The following is a 16,922-nucleotide window of genomic DNA, read 5'->3' as shown; positions in this document are numbered from 1 at the left end:
GGTGGTATCATCGATGTGCTAGGTGCTATCAACAATGTGCTATGTGGTATCATCAATGCGCTAGGTGGTATCATCAATGCGCTAGGTGGTATCATCAATGCCCTAGGTGGTATCATCAATGTACTAGGTGGTATCATCAATGCACTAGGTGGCATCATCCATGCGCTAGGTGGTATCATTAATGTGCTAGGTAGTATCATCAATGTGCTAGGTGGTATCATCAATGCGCTAGGTGGTATCATCAATGTGCTAGGTGGTATCATCAATGCACTAGGTGGTATCATCAATGCGCTAGGTGGTATCATCAATGCGCTAGGTGGTATCATCGATGCGCTAGGTGGTATCATCGATGTGCTAGGTGCTATCAACAATGTGCTATGTGGTATCATCAATGCGCTAGGTGGTATCATCAATGCGCTAGGTGGTATCATCAATGCCCTAGGTGGTATCAACAATGTGCTAGGTGGTATCATCAATGCACTAGGTGGCATCATCCATGCGCTAGGTGGTATCATCAATGTGCTAGGTGGTATCATCAATGCGCTAGGTTGTATCATCGATGCGCTGGGTGGTATCATCAATGCGCTAGGTGGTATCATCCATGTGCTAGGTAGTATCATCAATGTGCTAGGTGGTATCATCAATGTGCTAGGTGGTATCATCAATGTGCTAGGTGATATCATCAATGTACTAGGTGGTATCATCAATGCGCTAGGTGGTATCATCGATGTGCTAGGTGCTATCAACAATGTGCTATGTGGTATCATCAAGGCGCTAGGTGGTATCATCAATGCGCTAGGTGGTATCATCAATGCCCTAGGTGGTATCATCAATGTACTAGGTGGTATCATCAATGCGCTAGGTGGCATCATCCATGCGCTAGGTGGTATCATTAATGTGCTAGGTAGTATCATCAATGTGCTAGGTGGTATCATCAATACGCTAGGTGGTATCATCAATGTGCTAGGTGGTATCATCAATGCACTAGGTGGTATCATCAATGCGCTAGGTGGTATCATCGATGTGCTAGGTGCTATCAACAATGTGCTATGTGGTATCATCAATGCGCTAGGTGGTATCATCAATGCGCTAGATGGTATCATCAATGCGCTAGGTGGTATCATCAATGTGCTAGGTGGCATCATCAATGCTCTAGGTGGTATCATCCATGCGCTAGGTGGTATCATCAATGCACTAGGTGGCATCATCGATGCGCTAGGTGGTATCATCAATGTGGTAGGTGGCATCATCAATGCGCTAGGTGGTATCATCAATGCGCTAGGTGGTATCATCAATGCGCTAGGTGGTATCATCAATGTGCTATCAACAATGTGCTATGTGGTATCATCAATGCGCTAGGTGGTATCATCAATGCGCTAGGTGGTATCATCAATGCCCTAGGTGGTATCATCAATGTGCTAGGTAGTATCATCAATGCACTAGGTGGCATCATCAATGCGCTAGATGGTATCATCAATGCGCTAGGTGGTATCATCAATGTGCTAGGTGGCATCATCAATGCTCTAGGTGGTATCATCCATGCGCTAGGTGGCATCATCAATGCGCTAGGTGGTATCATCAATGCTCTAGGTGGCATCATCAATGTGCTAGGTGGCATCATCAATGCTCTAGGTGGCATCATCAATGCTCTAGGTGGTATCATCAATGTGCTATGTGGTATCATCAATGCTAGGTGCTAGGTGGCATCATCAATGCACTAGGTGGTATCATCCATGCGCTAGGTGGCATCATCAATGTGCTAGGTGGCATCATCAATGCGCTAGGTGGTATCATCAATGTGCTAGGTTGTATCATCAATGCGCTATGTGGTATCATCAATGCGCTAGGTGAATCAGCAATGCGCTAGGTTGTATCATCAATGTGGTAGGTGGTGTCATCAATGCGCGAGGTGGTATCATCAATGCGCTAGGTGGTATCATCAATGCGCTAGGTGGTATCATCAATGCGCTAGGTGGTATCATCCATGTGCTAGGTGGCATCATCAATGCGCTAGGTGGTATCATCAATGCGCTGGGTGGTATCATCAATGTGCTAGGTGGCATCATTAATGTGCTAGGTTGTATCATCAATGCACTAGGTGGCATCATCCATGCGCTGGTGGTATCATCAATGCAGTAGGTGGTATCATCAATGTGCTAGGTTGTATCATCGATGCGCTAGGTGGTATCATCAATGCGCTAGGTGAATCAGCAATGCGCTTGGTGGTATCATCAATGCGCTAGGTGGTATCATCCATGTGCTGGGTGGTATCATCAATGTGCTAGGTGGTATCATCAATGCGCCAGGTGGTATCATCCATGCGCTGGGTGGTATCATCAATGTGCTAGGTGGCATCATCAATGCGCTAGGTGGTATCATCAATGTGCTAGGTTGTATCATCAATGTGCTAGGTGGTATCATCCATGCGCTGGGTGGTCTCATTAATGTGGTAGGTGGTATCATCAATGTGCTATGTGGTATCATCAATGCGCTAGGTGGCATCATCAATGCGCTAGGTTGTATCATCAATGTGCTAGGTGGCATCATCAATGCGCTAGGTGGCATCATCAATGCGCTAGGTTGTATCATCAATGCTCTAGGTGGTATCATCCATGCGCTGGGTGATATCATCAATGCGCTAGGTGGTATCATCAATGTGCTAGGTGGTATCATCAATGCCCTAGGTGGTATCATCAATGTGCTAGGTGGTATCATCAATGCACTAGGTGGCATCATCCATGCGCTAGGTGGTATCATTAATGTGCTAGGTAGTATCATCAAAGTGCTAGGTGGTATCATCAATGCGCTAGGTGGTATCATCAATGTGCTAGGTGGTATCATCAATGCACTAGGTGGTATCATCAATGCGCTAGGTGGTATCATCGATGTGCTAGGTGCTATCAACAATGTGCTATGTGGTATCATCAATGCGCTAGGTGGTATCATCAATGCGCTAGATGGTATCATCAATGCGCTAGGTGGTATCATCAATGTGCTAGGTGGCATCATCAATGCTCTAGGTGGTATCATCCATGCGCTAGGTGGTATCATCAATGCACTAGGTGGCATCATCGATGCGCTAAGTGGTATCATCCATGCGCTAGGTGGTATCATCAATGTGCTAGGTGGCATCATCAATGCGCTAGGTGGTATCATCAATGTGGTAGGTGGCATCATCAATGCGCTAGGTGGTATCATCAATGCGCTAGGTGATATCATCAATGCGCTAGGTGGTATCATCAATGTGCTAGGTGGCATCATCAATGCGCTAGGTTGTATCATCGATGCGCTGGGTGGTATCATCAATGCGCTAGGTGGTATCATCCATGTGCTAGGTAGTATCATCAATGTGCTAGGTGGTATCATCAATGCGCTAGGTGGTATCATCAATGTGCTAGGTGGTATCATCAATGCACTAGGTGGTATCATCAATGCGCTAGGTGGTATCATCGATGTGCTATCAACAATGTGCTATGTGGTATCATCAATGCGCTAGGTGGTATCATCAATGCGCTAGGTGGTATCATCAATGCCCTAGGTGGTATCATCAATGTGCTAGGTGGTATCATCAATGCGCTAGGTGGTATCATCAATGCGCTAGGTGGTATCATCAATGCCCTAGGTGGTATCATCAATGTACTAGGTGGTATCATCAATGCACTAGGTGGCATCATCCATGCGCTAGGTGGTATCATTAATGTGCTAGGTAGTATCATCAATGTGCTAGGTGGTATCATCAATGCGCTAGGTGGTATCATCAATGTGCTAGGTGGTATCATCAATGCACTAGGTGGTATCATCAATGCGCTAGGTGGTATCATCAATGCGCTAGGTGGTATCATCGATGCGCTAGGTGGTATCATCGATGTGCTAGGTGCTATCAACAATGTGCTATGTGGTATCATCAATGCGCTAGGTGGTATCATCAATGCGCTAGGTGGTATCATCAATGCCCTAGGTGGTATCAACAATGTGCTAGGTGGTATCATCAATGCACTAGGTGGCATCATCCATGCGCTAGGTGGTATCATCAATGTGCTAGGTGGTATCATCAATGCGCTAGGTTGTATCATCGATGCGCTGGGTGGTATCATCAATGCGCTAGGTGGTATCATCCATGTGCTAGGTAGTATCATCAATGTGCTAGGTGGTATCATCAATGTGCTAGGTGGTATCATCAATGTGCTAGGTGATATCATCAATGTACTAGGTGGTATCATCAATGCGCTAGGTGGTATCATCGATGTGCTAGGTGCTATCAACAATGTGCTATGTGGTATCATCAAGGCGCTAGGTGGTATCATCAATGCGCTAGGTGGTATCATCAATGCCCTAGGTGGTATCATCAATGTACTAGGTGGTATCATCAATGCGCTAGGTGGCATCATCCATGCGCTAGGTGGTATCATTAATGTGCTAGGTAGTATCATCAATGTGCTAGGTGGTATCATCAATACGCTAGGTGGTATCATCAATGTGCTAGGTGGTATCATCAATGCACTAGGTGGTATCATCAATGCGCTAGGTGGTATCATCGATGTGCTAGGTGCTATCAACAATGTGCTATGTGGTATCATCAATGCGCTAGGTGGTATCATCAATGCGCTAGATGGTATCATCAATGCGCTAGGTGGTATCATCAATGTGCTAGGTGGCATCATCAATGCTCTAGGTGGTATCATCCATGCGCTAGGTGGTATCATCAATGCACTAGGTGGCATCATCGATGCGCTAGGTGGTATCATCAATGTGGTAGGTGGCATCATCAATGCGCTAGGTGGTATCATCAATGCGCTAGGTGGTATCATCAATGCGCTAGGTGGTATCATCAATGTGCTATCAACAATGTGCTATGTGGTATCATCAATGCGCTAGGTGGTATCATCAATGCGCTAGGTGGTATCATCAATGCCCTAGGTGGTATCATCAATGTGCTAGGTAGTATCATCAATGCACTAGGTGGCATCATCAATGCGCTAGATGGTATCATCAATGCGCTAGGTGGTATCATCAATGTGCTAGGTGGCATCATCAATGCTCTAGGTGGTATCATCCATGCGCTAGGTGGCATCATCAATGCGCTAGGTGGTATCATCAATGCTCTAGGTGGCATCATCAATGTGCTAGGTGGCATCATCAATGCTCTAGGTGGCATCATCAATGCTCTAGGTGGTATCATCAATGTGCTATGTGGTATCATCAATGCTAGGTGCTAGGTGGCATCATCAATGCACTAGGTGGTATCATCCATGCGCTAGGTGGCATCATCAATGTGCTAGGTGGCATCATCAATGCGCTAGGTGGTATCATCAATGTGCTAGGTTGTATCATCAATGCGCTATGTGGTATCATCAATGCGCTAGGTGAATCAGCAATGCGCTAGGTTGTATCATCAATGTGGTAGGTGGTGTCATCAATGCGCGAGGTGGTATCATCAATGCGCTAGGTGGTATCATCAATGCGCTAGGTGGTATCATCAATGCGCTAGGTGGTATCATCCATGTGCTAGGTGGCATCATCAATGCGCTAGGTGGTATCATCAATGCGCTGGGTGGTATCATCAATGTGCTAGGTGGCATCATTAATGTGCTAGGTTGTATCATCAATGCACTAGGTGGCATCATCCATGCGCTGGTGGTATCATCAATGCAGTAGGTGGTATCATCAATGTGCTAGGTTGTATCATCGATGCGCTAGGTGGTATCATCAATGCGCTAGGTGAATCAGCAATGCGCTTGGTGGTATCATCAATGCGCTAGGTGGTATCATCCATGTGCTGGGTGGTATCATCAATGTGCTAGGTGGTATCATCAATGCGCCAGGTGGTATCATCCATGCGCTGGGTGGTATCATCAATGTGCTAGGTGGCATCATCAATGCGCTAGGTGGTATCATCAATGTGCTAGGTTGTATCATCAATGTGCTAGGTGGTATCATCCATGCGCTGGGTGGTCTCATTAATGTGGTAGGTGGTATCATCAATGTGCTATGTGGTATCATCAATGCGCTAGGTGGCATCATCAATGCGCTAGGTTGTATCATCAATGTGCTAGGTGGCATCATCAATGCGCTAGGTGGCATCATCAATGCGCTAGGTTGTATCATCAATGCTCTAGGTGGTATCATCCATGCGCTGGGTGATATCATCAATGCGCTAGGTGGTATCATCAATGTGCTAGGTGGTATCATCAATGCCCTAGGTGGTATCATCAATGTGCTAGGTGGTATCATCAATGCACTAGGTGGCATCATCCATGCGCTAGGTGGTATCATTAATGTGCTAGGTAGTATCATCAAAGTGCTAGGTGGTATCATCAATGCGCTAGGTGGTATCATCAATGTGCTAGGTGGTATCATCAATGCACTAGGTGGTATCATCAATGCGCTAGGTGGTATCATCGATGTGCTAGGTGCTATCAACAATGTGCTATGTGGTATCATCAATGCGCTAGGTGGTATCATCAATGCGCTAGATGGTATCATCAATGCGCTACGTGGTATCATCAATGTGCTAGGTGGCATCATCAATGCTCTAGGTGGTATCATACATGCGCTAGGTGGTATCATCAATGCACTAGGTGGCATCATCGATGCGCTAAGTGGTATCATCCATGCGCTAGGTGGTATCATCAATGTGCTAGGTGGCATCATCAATGCGCTAGGTGGTATCATCAATGTGGTAGGTGGCATCATCAATGCGCTAGGTGGTATCATCAATGCGCTAGGTGATATCATCAATGCGCTAGGTGGTATCATCAATGTGCTAGGTGGCATCATCAATGCGCTAGGTTGTATCATCGATGCGCTGGGTGGTATCATCAATGCGCTAGGTGGTATCATCCATGTGCTAGGTAGTATCATCAATGTGCTAGGTGGTATCATCAATGCGCTAGGTGGTATCATCAATGTGCTAGGTGGTATCATCAATGCACTAGGTGGTATCATCAATGCGCTAGGTGGTATCATCGATGTGCTATCAACAATGTGCTATGTGGTATCATCAATGCGCTAGGTGGTATCATCAATGCGCTAGGTGGTATCATCAATGCCCTAGGTGGTATCATCAATGTGCTAGGTAGTATCATCAATGCACTAGGTGGCATCATCAATGCGCTAGATGGTATCATCAATGCACTAGGTGGTATCATCAATGTGCTAGGTGGCATCATCAATGCTCTAGGTGGTATCATCCATGCGCTAGGTGGCATCATCAATGCGCTAGGTGGTATCATCAATGCTCTAGGTGGCATCATCAATGTGCTAGGTGGCATCATCAATGCTCTAGGTGGCATCATCAATGCTCTAGGTGGTATCAACAATGTGCTATGTGGTATCATCAATGCTAGGTGCTAGGTGGCATCATCAATGCACTAGGTGGTATCATCCATGCGCTAGGTGGCATCATCAATGTGCTAGGTGGCATCATCAATGCGCTAGGTGGTATCATCAATGTGCTAGGTTGTATCATCAATGCGCTATGTGGTATCATCAATGCGCTAGGTGAATCAGCAATGCGCTAGGTTGTATCATCAATGTGGTAGGTGGTATCATCAATGCGCTAGGTGGTATCATCAATGCGCTAGGTGGTATCATCAATGCACTAGGTGGTATCATCAATGCGCTAGGTGGTATCATCCATGTGCTAGGTGGCATCATCAATGCGCTAGGTGGTATCATCAATGCGCTGGGTGGTATCATCAATGTGCTAGGTGGCATCATTAATGTGCTAGGTTGTATCATCAATGCACTAGGTGGCATCATCCATGCGCTGGTGGTATCATCAATGCAGTAGGTGGTATCATCAATGTGCTAGGTTGTATCATCGATGCGCTAGGTGGTATCATCAATGCGCTAGGTGAATCAGCAATGCGCTTGGTGGTATCATCAATGCGCTAGGTGGTATCATCCATGTGCTGGGTGGTATCATCAATGTGCTAGGTGGTATCATCAATGCGCCAGGTGGTATCATCCATGCGCTGGGTGGTATCATCAATGTGCTAGGTGGCATCATCAATGCGCTAGGTGGTATCATCAATGTGCTAGGTTGTATCATCAATGTGCTAGGTGGTATCATCCATGCGCTGGGTGGTCTCATTAATGTGGTAGGTGGTATCATCAATGTGCTATGTGGTATCATCAATGCGCTAGGTGGCATCATCAATGCGCTAGGTTGTATCATCAATGTGCTAGGTGGCATCATCAATGCGCTAGGTGGCATCATCAATGCGCTAGGTTGTATCATCAATGCTCTAGGTGGTATCATCCATGCGCTGGGTGATATCATCAATGCGCTAGGTGGTATCATCCATGCGCTGGGTGGTATCATTAATGTGGTAGGTGGTATCATCAATGTGCTATGTGGTATTATCAATGCGCTAGGTGGCATCATCAATGCGCTAGGTTGTATCATCAATGTGCTAGGTGGCATCATCAATGCGCTAGGTTGTATCATCAATGTGCTAGGTGGCATCATCATGCGCTAGGTGGTATCATCAATGTGCTAGGTTGTATCATCAATGCGCTAGGTGGCATCATCAATGCGCTAGGTTGTATCATCCATGTGCTAGGTAGTATCATCAATGTGCTAGGTGGTATCATCGATGCGCTAGGTGGTATCATCAATGCGCTAGGTGAATCAGCAATGCGCTTGGTGGTATCATCAATGCGCTAGGTGGTATCATCCATGCGCTGGGTGGTATCATCAATGTGCTAGGTGGTATCATCAATGCGCTAGGTGGTATCATCCATGCGCTGGGTGGTATCATCAATGTGCTAGGTGGCATCATCAATGCGCTAGGTGGTATCATCAATGCACTAGGTGAATCAGCAATGCGCTAGGTTGTATCATCAATGCGCTAGGTGGTATCATCTATGCACTAGGTGGTATCAAAGCGCTAGGTGTTATCATCAATGCGCTGGTTGAATCATCAATGCTCAAGGTGGTATCATCAATGCGCTAGGTGGTATCATCAATGCGCTAGGTGGTATTATCAATGCGCTAGGTGGTATCATTAATGCGCTAGGTGGTATCATCAATGCGCTGGGTTGTATCATCAATGCGCTGGGTGGTATCATCAATGCGCTAGGTGGTATCATCCATGCGCTGGGTGGTATCATCAATGTGTTAGGTGGCATCATCAATGCGCTAGGTGGTATCATCAATGCACTAGGTGAATCAGCAATGCGCTAGGTTGTATCATCAATGCGCCAGGTGGTATCATCAATGCACTAGGTGGTATCAATACGCTAGGTGGTATCATCCATGTGCTGGGTGGTATCATCAATGTGCTAGGTGAATCAGCAATGCGCTAGGTGGTATCATCAATGCACTAGGTGGTATTATCAATGCGCTAGGTGGTATCATTAATGCGCTAGGTGGTATCATCAATGCGCTGTTTTGTATCATCAATGCGCTGGGTGGTATCATCAATGCACTAGGTGGTATCATCAATGTGCTAGGTGGTATCATCAATGCGCTAGGTGGTATCATCAATGCACTAGGTGGTATCATCAATGCACTAGGCGATATCATCAATGCGCTGGGTGGTATCATCAATGCACTGGGTGGTATCATCAATGTGCTAGGTGGCATCATCAATGCGCTAGGTGGTATCATCAATGCACTGTTTTGTATCATCAATGTGCTGGGTGGTATCATCAATGCACTAGGTTGTATCATCAATGTGCTAGGTGGTATCATCAATGCGCTAGGTATCATCAATGCGCTAGGTGGCATCATCAATGCACTAGGTTGTATCATCAATGTGCTAGGTGGCATCATCAATGCGCTAGGTGGTATCATCAATGTGCTAGGTTGTATCATCAATGCACTAGGTGGCATCATCAATGCGTTAGTTGGTATCATCAATGCGCTAGGTGGTATCATCAATGCTCTAGGTGGTATTATCAATGCGCTAGGTGGCATCATCAATGCGCTAGGTGGCACTATCAATGCGCGCCAGAGGTCAAGATGGAATGACACGTTTTCGAATAATACATCTTGTGTGGCGGAGTTCGTAGTGTTGATACTGCTTATTGGTATCATCAATGTGCTAGGTGGTATCATCAATGCGCTAGGTGGTATCATCCATGCGCTGGGTGGTATCATCAATGTGCTAGGTGGCATCATCAATGCGCTAGGTGGTATCATCAATGCACTAGGTGAATCAGCAATGCGCTAGGTTGTATCATCAATGCGCTAGGTGGTATCATCAATGCACTAGGTGGTATCAATGCGCTAGGTGGTATCATCAATGCGCTAGTTGAATCATCAATGCTCTAGGTGGTATCATCAATGCGCTAGGTGGTATCATCAATGTGCTAGGTGGTATTATCAATGCGCTAGGTGGTATCATTAATGCGCTAGGTGGTATCATCAATGCGCTGGGTTGTATCATCAATGCGCTGGGTGGTATCATCAATGCGCTAGATGGTATCATCCATGCGCTGGGTGGTATCATCAATGTGTTAGATGGCATCATCAATGCGCTAGGTGGTATCATCAATGCACTAGGTGAATCAGCAATGCGCTAGGTTGTATCATCAATGCGCTAGGTGGTATCATCAATGCACTAGGTGGTATCAATGCGCTAGGTGGTATCATCCATGTGCTGGGTGGTATCATCAATGTGCTAGGTGAATCAGCAATGCGCTAGGTGGTATCATCAATGCACTAGGTGGTATTATCAATGCGCTAGGTGGTATCATTAATGCGCTAGGTGGTATCATCAATGCGCTGTTTTGTATCATCAATGCGCTGGGTGGTATCATCAATGCACTAGGTGGTATCAATGCCCTAGGTGGTATCATCAATGCCCTAGGTGGTATCATCGATGCGCTAGGTGGTATCATCAATGTGCTAGGTGGCATCATCAATGCGCTAGGTGGTATCATCAATGTGCTAGGTGGTATCATCAATGTGCTAGGTGGCATCATCAATGCGCTAGGTGGTATCATCAATGCCCTAGGTGGTATCATCCATGCGCTGGGTGATATCATCAATGCGCTAGGTGGTATCATTAATGCGCTAGGTGGTATCATCAATGCTCTAGGTGGTATCATCCATGCGCTGGGTGATATCATCAATGCGCTAGGTGGTATCATCCATGCGCTGGGTGGTATCATTAATGTGGTAGGTGGTATCATCAATGTGCTATGTGGTATCATCAATGCGCTAGGTGGCATCATCAATGCGCTAGGTTGTATCATCAATGTGCTAGGTGGCATCATCAATGCGCTAGGTTGTATCATCAATGTGCTAGGTGGCATCATCATGCGCTAGGTGGTATCATCAATGTGCTAGGTTGTATCATCAATGCGCTAGGTGGCATCATCAATGCGCTAGGTTGTATCATCAATGCGCTAGGTGGTATCATCAATGATCTAGGTGGTATCATCAATGCGCTAGTTGGTATCATCAATGTGCTAAGTGTTATCATCAATGCGCTGGGTGGTATCATCAATGCGCTAGGTGATATCATCCATGTGCTAGGTAGTATCATCAATGTGCTAGGTGGTATCATCGATGCGCTAGGTGGTATCATCAATGCGCTAGGTGAATCAGCAATGCGCTTGGTGGTATCATCAATGCGCTAGGTGGTATCATCCATGCGCTGGGTGGTATCATCAATGTGCTAGGTGGTATCATCAATGCGCTAGGTGGTATCATCCATGCGCTGGGTGGTATCATCAATGTGCTAGGTGGCATCATCAATGCGCTAGGTGGTATCATCAATGCACTAGGTGAATCAGCAATGCGCTAGGTTGTATCATCAATGCGCTAGGTGGTATCATCAATGCACTAGGTGGTATCAATGCGCTAGGTGTTATCATCAATGCGCTGGTTGAATCATCAATGCGCTAGGTGTTATCATCAATGCGCTGGTTGAATCATCAATGCTCAAGGTGGTATCATCAATGCGCTAGGTGGTATCATTAATGCGCTAGGTGGCATCATCAATGCACTTGGTTGTATCATCAATGTGCTAGGTGGCATCATCAATGCGCTAGGTGGTATCATCAATGTGCTAGGTTGTATCATCAATGCACTAGGTGGCATCATCAATGCGTTAGTTGGTATCATCAATGCGCTAGGTGGTATCATCAATGCTCTAGGTGGTATTATCAATGCGCTAGGTGGCATCATCAATGCGCTAGGTGGCACTATCAATGCGCGCCAGAGGTCAAGATGGAATGACACGTTTTCGAATAATACATCTTGTGTGGCGGAGTTCGTAGTGTTGATACTGCTTATTGGTATCATCAATGTGCTAGGTGGTATCATCAATGCGCTAGGTGGTATCATCCATGCGCTGGGTGGTATCATCAATGTGCTAGGTGGCATCATCAATGCGCTAGGTGGTATCATCAATGCACTAGGTGAATCAGCAATGCGCTAGGTTGTATCATCAATGCGCTAGGTGGTATCATCAATGCACTAGGTGGTATCAATGCGCTAGGTGGTATCATCAATGCGCTAGTTGAATCATCAATGCTCTAGGTGGTATCATCAATGCGCTAGGTGGTATCATCAATGTGCTAGGTGGTATTATCAATGCGCTAGGTGGTATCATTAATGCGCTAGGTGGTATCATCAATGCGCTGGGTTGTATCATCAATGCGCTGGGTGGTATCATCAATGCGCTAGATGGTATCATCCATGCGCTGGGTGGTATCATCAATGTGTTAGATGGCATCATCAATGCGCTAGGTGGTATCATCAATGCACTAGGTGAATCAGCAATGCGCTAGGTTGTATCATCAATGTGCTAGGTGGTATCATCAATGCACTAGGTGGTATCAATGCGCTAGGTGGTATCATCCATGTGCTGGGTGGTATCATCAATGTGCTAGGTGAATCAGCAATGCGCTAGGTGGTATCATCAATGCACTAGGTGGTATTATCAATGCGCTAGGTGGTATCATTAATGCGCTAGGTGGTATCATCAATGCGCTGTTTTGTATCATCAATGCGCTGGGTGGTATCATCAATGCACTAGGTGGTATCAATGCCCTAGGTGGTATCATCAATGCCCTAGGTGGTATCATCGATGCGCTAGGTGGTATCATCAATGTGCTAGGTGGCATCATCAATGCGCTAGGTGGTATCATCAATGTGCTAGGTGGTATCATCAATGTGCTAGGTGGCATCATCAATGCGCTAGGTGGTATCATCAATGCCCTAGGTGGTATCATCCATGCGCTGGGTGATATCATCAATGCGCTAGGTGGTATCATTAATGCGCTAGGTGGTATCATCAATGCTCTAGGTGGTATCATCCATGCGCTGGGTGATATCATCAATGCGCTAGGTGGTATCATCCATGCGCTGGGTGGTATCATTAATGTGGTAGGTGGTATCATCAATGTGCTATGTGGTATCATCAATGCGCTAGGTGGCATCATCAATGCGCTAGGTTGTATCATCAATGTGCTAGGTGGCATCATCAATGCGCTAGGTTGTATCATCAATGTGCTAGGTGGCATCATCATGCGCTAGGTGGTATCATCAATGTGCTAGGTTGTATCATCAATGCGCTAGGTGGCATCATCAATGCGCTAGGTTGTATCATCAATGCGCTAGGTGGTATCATCAATGATCTAGGTGGTATCATCAATGCGCTAGTTGGTATCATCAATGTGCTAAGTGTTATCATCAATGCGCTGGGTGGTATCATCAATGCGCTAGGTGATATCATCCATGTGCTAGGTAGTATCATCAATGTGCTAGGTGGTATCATCGATGCGCTAGGTGGTATCATCAATGCGCTAGGTGAATCAGCAATGCGCTTGGTGGTATCATCAATGCGCTAGGTGGTATCATCCATGCGCTGGGTGGTATCATCAATGTGCTAGGTGGTATCATCAATGCGCTAGGTGGTATCATCCATGCGCTGGGTGGTATCATCAATGTGCTAGGTGGCATCATCAATGCGCTAGGTGGTATCATCAATGCACTAGGTGAATCAGCAATGCGCTAGGTTGTATCATCAATGCGCTAGGTGGTATCATCAATGCACTAGGTGGTATCAATGCGCTAGGTGTTATCATCAATGCGCTGGTTGAATCATCAATGCTCAAGGTGGTATCATCAATGCGCTAGGTGGTATCATCAATGCGCTAGGTGGTATTATCAATGCGCTAGGTGGTATCATTAATGCGCTAGGTGGTATCATCAATGCGCTGGGTTGTATCATCAATGCGCTGGGTGGTATCATCAATGCGCTAGGTGGTATCATCCATGCGCTGGGTGGTATCATCAATGTGTTAGGTGGCATCATCAATGCGCTAGGTGGTATCATCAATGCACTAGGTGAATCAGCAATGCGCTAGGTTGTATCATCAATGCGCCAGGTGGTATCATCAATGCACTAGGTGGTATCAATACGCTAGGTGGTATCATCCATGTGCTGGGTGGTATCATCAATGTGCTAGGTGAATCAGCAATGCGCTAGGTGGTATCATCAATGCACTAGGTGGTATTATCAATGCGCTAGGTGGTATCATTAATGCGCTAGGTGGTATCATCAATGCGCTGTTTTGTATCATCAATGCGCTGGGTGGTATCATCAATGCACTAGGTGGTATCATCAATGTGCTAGGTGGTATCATCAATGCGCTAGGTGGTATCATCAATGCACTAGGTGGTATCATCAATGCACTAGGCGATATCATCAATGCGCTGGGTGGTATCATCAATGCACTGGGTGGTATCATCAATGTGCTAGGTGGCATCATCAATGCGCTAGGTGGTATCATCAATGCGCTGTTTTGTATCATCAATGTGCTGGGTGGTATCATCAATGCACTAGGTTGTATCATCAATGTGCTAGGTGGTATCATCAATGCGCTAGGTATCATCAATGCGCTAGGTGGCATCATCAATGCACTAGGTTGTATCATCAATGTGCTAGGTGGCATCATCAATGCGCTAGGTGGTATCATCAATGTGCTAGGTTGTATCATCAATGCACTAGGTGGCATCATCAATGCGTTAGTTGGTATCATCAATGCGCTAGGTGGTATCATCAATGCTCTAGGTGGTATTATCAATGCGCTAGGTGGCATCATCAATGCGCTAGGTGGCACCATCAATGCGCGCCAGAGGTCAAGATGGAATGACACGTTTTCGAATAATACATCTTGTGTGGCGGAGTTCGTAGTGTTGATACTGCTTATTGGTATCATCAATGTGCTAGGTGGTATCATCAATGCGCTAGGTGGTATCATCCATGCGCTGGGTGGTATCATCAATGTGCTAGGTGGCATCATCAATGCGCTAGGTGGTATCATCAATGCACTAGGTGAATCAGCAATGCGCTAGGTTGTATCATCAATGCGCTAGGTGGTATCATCAATGCACTAGGTGGTATCAATGCGCTAGGTGGTATCATCAATGCGCTAGTTGAATCATCAATGCTCTAGGTGGTATCATCAATGCGCTAGGTGGTATCATCAATGCGCTAGGTGGTATTATCAATGCGCTAGGTGGTATCATTAATGCGCTAGATGGTATCATCAATGCGCTGGGTTGTATCATCAATGCGCTGGGTGGTATCATCAATGCGCTAGGTGGTATCATCCATGCGCTGGGTGGTATCATCAGTGTGTTAGATGGCATCATCAATGCGCTAGGTGGTATCATCAATGCACTAGGTGAATCAGCAATGCGCTAGGTTGTATCATCAATGCGCTAGGTGGTATCATCAATGCACTATAGGTGGTATCAATGCGCTAGGTGGTATCATCCATGTGCTGGGTGGTATCATCAATGTGCTAGGTGAATCAGCAATGCGCTAGGTGGTATCATCAATGCACTAGGTGGTATTATCAATGCGCTAGGTGGTATCATTAATGCGCTAGGTGGTATCATCAATGCGCTGTTTTGTATCATCAATGCGCTGGGTGGTATCATCGATGCGCTAGGTGGTATCATCAATGTGCTATGTGGTATCATCAATGCGCTAGGTGGCATCATCAATGCGCTAGGTTGTATCATCAATGTGCTAGGTGGCATCATCAATGCGCTAGGTTGTATCATCAATGTGCTAGGTGGCATCATCATGCGCTAGGTGGTATCATCAATGTGCTAGGTTGTATCATCAATGCGCTAGGTGGCATCATCAATGCGCTAGGTTGTATCATCAATGCGCTAGGTGGTATCATCAATGATCTAGGTGGTATCATCAATGCGCTAGTTGGTATCATCAATGTGCTAAGTGTTATCATCAATGCGCTGGGTGGTATCATCAATGCGCTAGGTGATATCATCCATGTGCTAGGTAGTATCATCAATGTGCTAGGTGGTATCATCGATGCGCTAGGTGGTATCATCAATGCGCTAGGTGAATCAGCAATGCGCTTGGTGGTATCATCAATGCGCTAGGTGGTATCATCCATGCGCTGGGTGGTATCATCAATGTGCTAGGTGGTATCATCAATGCGCTAGGTGGTATCATCCATGCGCTGGGTGGTATCATCAATGTGCTAGGTGGCATCATCAATGCGCTAGGTGGTATCATCAATGCACTAGGTGAATCAGCAATGCGCTAGGTTGTATCATCAATGCGCTAGGTGGTATCATCAATGCACTAGGTGGTATCAATGCGCTAGGTGTTATCATCAATGCGCTGGTTGAATCATCAATGCTCAAGGTGGTATCATCAATGCGCTAGGTGGTATCATCAATGCGCTAGGTGGTATTATCAATGCGCTAGGTGGTATCATTAATGCGCTAGGTGGTATCATCAATGCGCTGGGTTGTATCATCAATGCGCTGGGTGGTATCATCAATGCGCTAGGTGGTATCATCCATGCGCTGGGTGGTATCATCAATGTGTTAGGTGGCATCATCAATGCGCTAGGTGGTATCATCAATGCACTAGGTGAATCAGCAATGCGCTAGGTTGTATCATCAATGCGCC

This window comes from Saccoglossus kowalevskii, chromosome 1 (genome assembly GCF_978046115.1).
Source record: "Saccoglossus kowalevskii chromosome 1, keSacKowa6.1, whole genome shotgun sequence".
In the NCBI taxonomy this organism is placed as follows: Eukaryota; Metazoa; Hemichordata; class Enteropneusta; family Harrimaniidae; genus Saccoglossus; species Saccoglossus kowalevskii.
Note: the sequence above shows the minus strand (reverse complement) of the source record.